Below are 5,517 nucleotides of genomic sequence, written 5' to 3'. Positions count from 1 at the left end.
AGGTCTCCTGATTTCAGATAAATTTTCATTAAATCCTATTTAAGTTTGATATTTTCATTTTTTACCATTATTTAGTTTCGATTAGAACTTTGCCATAATCTCAATTTTTCTTATTCCTATATCTTTACAACCTGATGGTGTAAATCTTTGTTATTTCAAACTTAGATTAGGTTTTACCATCACAATCGAAAAAAAAGGCTGATTAAAATTGCATGGGATGAGACCAGTTACAAGTGAAAACTGGATGTCTGTTGGATGACCTTTGTTCTGCTCCTTCTTGGTAGTTAAAGACAATTTTTTGGACAACCACAATGCATAAATAAAACGTCACTTCACTATGTGATATCTTTTTTTTTCGAACAACATACAACGTGTTTTATCACAGTTTTAGATTACACGGAACTTTCTCAACAGTTTTGGATGGGATGATATTTACCCTTTCAGTCATATAATGACCTCAATTGACCTTTGATTGAATATGTTATTCCTATACTACAAAGAACATATTTTTGTTGGTGTTTTCTTACTTTTGAAATTTTAGTGGAACACAGGCCTTTCACCCCAAGGTTTAGAAGTAAAACTCCTTGGTTTATATGATAAATCCGTGGTTTTGGTGATAAATTCCAAGGTTTAGAAGATAAATCAAGTGATAAAATGCAAGGATTGTATAAAAAAATCCATGGTTTAGATGATAAACTCCATTATTTGTAATGAAAAACTCTTTGTTTTAAATGTAAAACTCCATAAATCAAATGAATGTTCCATGGTTATAATGATAAAGTCCATGGTTTAAATGATAAACTCCATGGTTTAAATGATAAACTCCATGGTTATAATGATAAACTCCATGGTTTAAATGATAAACTCCATGGTTTAAATGATAAACTCCATGGCTTAAATACACTTTCCTTGTAAAGGGTGAACCTAAAAAAAACACACAAAACGGATTTTTTGGATTATTACTAAGAAAATCCATATAATAATGAATGAAAATCCGCAAAACTACTATCTTGGGACCAGTTGATAGTCGATCTACCAAGAAAAAATGGATAAAAGCTTAAATCCATCTTGAAATCACAGATAGAGACCTATCTCCAGAAAAAGCCACATGCCAGTGATGGTAAAATAATAAAGTGGCTGTATATTGGTGCAGTCCCCGGTCCTGCCACTCTCAATGCAATCAAAAAAGAAAGCCTGAGAAGCTTTGTTGTCTACCAGAAGAAGAAGTTTGCAAAGCATGGGTTCTCTGCTGATCACCTAAAGGGGAACGGACGACCCTCTGTTCCAGGAAGAAAGATTGCCCAGGTGAAGAGACTGATGAACAATAAGGAACGCAGGAGTACCCGGTCTGTTTCTAAAAGAGTTGGAGTCTCTCAAACATCAGTTGTAAGAATCATGAAAAAATATGGATATAAGGCATACCACAGAAAATGTCAGATGAGCATAAGGAGAGGCGTGTGGAGTGTGCAAGGATGTTCCTTAGTGTTTATGGGAGAAGAATGAGGAATGACAGAAAGTGGGGAAAGATCATCAATACTGATTTCAGTGCCAAAATCACTACTTATGGCCAATAGAAAATGTTTGGAGTATTCTTAAGGGAAAGGTTGCTGAAAAAGAATGCTCTAATGACCAACAGCTGAAGAAAGCCATCATTGCAGCATGGAGAGAGATTGACGATGATAAGGCCCTATGTAGACATTTGATGGCATCTCTGCCCCACCGACTACAAGTTGATATAGACAAAGAAGGTCGTCAAATCCAGAAGGAAGACTACTAAAAGTTTCCAAATACTGAAATATATATATAACCACTAAAATATATCCAATACAACTGTTTGAATCAGAATGCATTAAACAATTAGAGAAGAATTTGTATTATGTGTGGGTTTTTTAGGTTCACCCTTTAGTATAGGAAAAACATATTCAATCAAAGGTCAATTGAGGTCATTATGACTGAAAGAGTAAAAACACGTTTGTGTCTGTTTAACGCGAGCAGAGCGAGTTAGGGTCAAGATCATCCCATCCAAAACTGTTAATAAAGTTCCATGTAATCTAAAACTAAAACTTAACTAAAACTAAAACTTAAACCCGTTGTATGTTGTGCGGAAAAAAAGATATCGCATAGTCACGGGCAGCCGTAGTACATTTGAATTTCCGAGCCTGGTCAACCTTTCCAGTCCCAGTTTGTACTGTATTTCCCGGACATTGGGTAAATAAAGCAAACACTCAGTAAGACTAGCCGGTGCAACAAGGTTGACGCGGTCAGACTTTAGGTTGAATTTACTTTTCCTAAAGGGGCAGAGGTGCGTGTAGTGACGTTTAATTGTGGGTGTCCCAAAAAATGGCCTACAACTACCAAGAAGAACAATAGACATACAGCTTTGACTTGGGAAAAAGGAGTACGGAATAGAAAGGAGATACATTTGAATAAGAAATTCAGAAATTCAGAATAGGTTATTGTATACGCAGTACTTGTAACATCAGACAAATATTTCTTATTTAAATGGAGTACCGTTTGCAAAGCATGTATATAATAATATGGTAGGGCGGGCCGCGTCATTTGTATCTCCCATCTATTCCATACTCCTTGCTTGGGACAGGTTTCATCCCATGTGATTTTAATCACCCTTTTTTGTTCGAAAGGACTGTGCCTGTGAGGGCAAAACCTAGTCTACAAAGATTTATACCATAAGGTTGCAAAGATATAGGAATAAGAAAATTTGAGATTATGGCAAAAACTCTATTTCTTTAGAAATAAGGCAAAGTTCTAATTGAAACTAAATAATGGTAAAAAAAGAAAATATATAATTTTAATATGTTTGAAACCATGATTCTAATAGAGAAGTCAGGATGAAAAGTTAAAAAAGTAATTTAAAAGTTTATAGCTATGGGAAGCTACTCCTAGGATTTGAATGAAAATTGATCTGAAATCAGAAGACCTCCTCGGATCCAAATATGTTTTTAGATCTCTTGATCCTTTTAGTAAAACCACTTCTGGTTCAGGTCAGCTGTGCTACAATAGTGACTTGCATTTCTACTACAGGGAAACATATAGGAATTGTCAGAATTTACTTTAAAACCTAGAAAAACGACAATATCTTCCATATTATTGATCAATAGGTTTCAAGGGCATCGATGTGAATCGGGCATTACCATCTTTGCATGGAAATTCACATAAAATTACGCTTACAGTTCTTTTAATTATTCAATGTAGCATTTTCAAGTTCTATGGCTATTGATTAAACCTGAAATATTGGATTGTTTTTGTTGTATAATCTTTAGGATTTTGGATCAAGAAATAAAGATTTTTTTATACAATAAAAAGACTTTTTTAACCGTACCGTACTGTACTGTACTGTACTGTACTGTACTGTACTGTACTGTACTGTACTGTACTGTACTGTATACATTGTTTCTACTGATAAAAAGTACAGAACTTTAAAGCTTGTTTAAACAGATATGTTGTAGTATTTACAGTGTCATGGACACTGGACAGCATTAGATTGTGTATTCTATTTCAAAATTGTTTTTTATGTTCATCTCATAAATTTTCATACAGATAAATATCTTTGTGTACTCTGTATTGCATAAGATTACTTATAGAAATAAATGCCTGTGAATACTCTATCGCATAAGTGTCTTTGTGTACTTATCACATAAATTATTATAAAAATAAACGTCTTTTTGTACTCTATTGCTATAAGAGTATTTATAAATATAAACGTCTTTATGTACTCTATTGCTTTACGAGTATTTATAAAAATAAATGTCTTTGCCTACTATTTTGCTTCAGAGTATTTATAAAGAGAATGTCTGTGTGTACACTATTATTTTAGAGTATTTATAAAGATAAATGTCTGTGTGTACACTATTACTTAATTGAGTATTTATAAAGAGAATGCCTTTGTGTACTGCACTTACTTAAGATTATTTATAAAGATAAATATCTGTGTGTACAACTTTTACTTCAGAGTATTCATAAGATACATCTGTGTGTTCACTATTGCGTAAAATCATTTATACAAATAAATGTCTTTGTGTGCTCTATTGGATTAACAGTATTTATAAATTTAAATGTTATACTTCATTCCAAAAGATTTTTTATAAAATAAATGTCTTAAAATATAATTCTATAAATGAGTATTGTTTTCTTAACAACTAATATTAAAGTCGTCTTCTTAGTTCAGTGCTCGGATAAATAAACTCAATAATTACTAGAAGTTTTCAGCACGTTACAAAACATCTATATCATTTTCTTGATTGAGTGTTTTCCAAAAATTAACTTTTTAAATATATACGATTTTGTAAACCCAGCATTAAAGGCTAGTGGCCTTTATTTTCTTGTTTCTCTATTTTCTAAGAATTCCAGAATTTCTTGTTTCTTTATTTTCTAAGAATTCCAGAATTTCTTGTTTCTTTAATTTCTAAGAATTCCAGAATTTCTTGTTTCTTTATTTTCTAAGAATTCCAGAATTTTTTTGTTCTTTATTTTCTAAGAATTCCAGAATTTCTTGTTCTTTATTTTCTAAGAATTCCAGAATTTCTTTTTCTTTATTTTCTAAGAATTCCAGAATTTCTTATTTCTTTATTTTCTAAGAATTACAGAATTTCTTGTTTCTCTATTTTCTAAGAATTACAGATTTCTTATTTCTCTATTTTCTAAGAATTTCAGAATTTCTTGTTTCTCTATTTTCAAAGAATTCCAGATTTCTTATCAGAAGAAAAATGGCCTCAGATTGAAAAAAAAGTTCCGCCATGAAATTAAATACACATTACACATTTACTTAAACAGACTCTTTATACCAGAAGCCAATACAGCCTGTAAAGTGTATACTGCAGTGTATTGTATATACAGTATAACTGGGTATAATTAAGTTGCCTGTTCCAAACCTATCAGAAGTTCGTCAATTAATCTTCAGAACTTGACTGATGATATTTTTAGGTTTTATAAAAACAACAAAAGTTCGGAAATCATGTAGATAAAGTACATAATCAAATGTTGTTTAGAAATCCCACAGATACAGTACATTATCAAATTTTTGTTTGCAGACAAAAAATATACAGTTTTAATTTTTGCCTGTTAATCATGCAGATGAAGTACATTATCATATTTTATTTGATAATCATGCAGAGACAGTATGTACACAAAAATATTTAGGTATTTTATGTATAGTCATAAATCATAATCAGAAAGACCCAGAATTAAAAGTTATTTTTTATGATAATTGTTTCATCAATCATATTTGTAAAATTATATTGTAAAGTCATCTGATTAATTGTTAATTAATTCCGGGTCTTTATGATGTTCATTGTTCGGGTTAATCTACTTACATGAGAAAAAAAATTCCCAATTCTTTTTACAATCGGTTGTCATGTTTACTGTTACTATAAACTTTGTTACATTATTTAAAGGACTAGAACAAAGAAATTAAAAATTGTTCTAGAGACATCTAACTACGGACACAATTTTTAAGAATTTACAAAAATTCAGAGGCATGCATTTACCCCCCCCCATAAT

Source organism: Eurytemora carolleeae, unplaced genomic scaffold, assembly GCF_000591075.1.
Source record: "Eurytemora carolleeae unplaced genomic scaffold, Eaff_2.0 scaffold148, whole genome shotgun sequence".
Classification (NCBI taxonomy): domain Eukaryota; kingdom Metazoa; phylum Arthropoda; class Copepoda; order Calanoida; family Temoridae; genus Eurytemora; species Eurytemora carolleeae.
The sequence above is the reverse complement of the archived record's forward strand: the minus strand, read 5'-3'. Positions refer to the sequence as shown.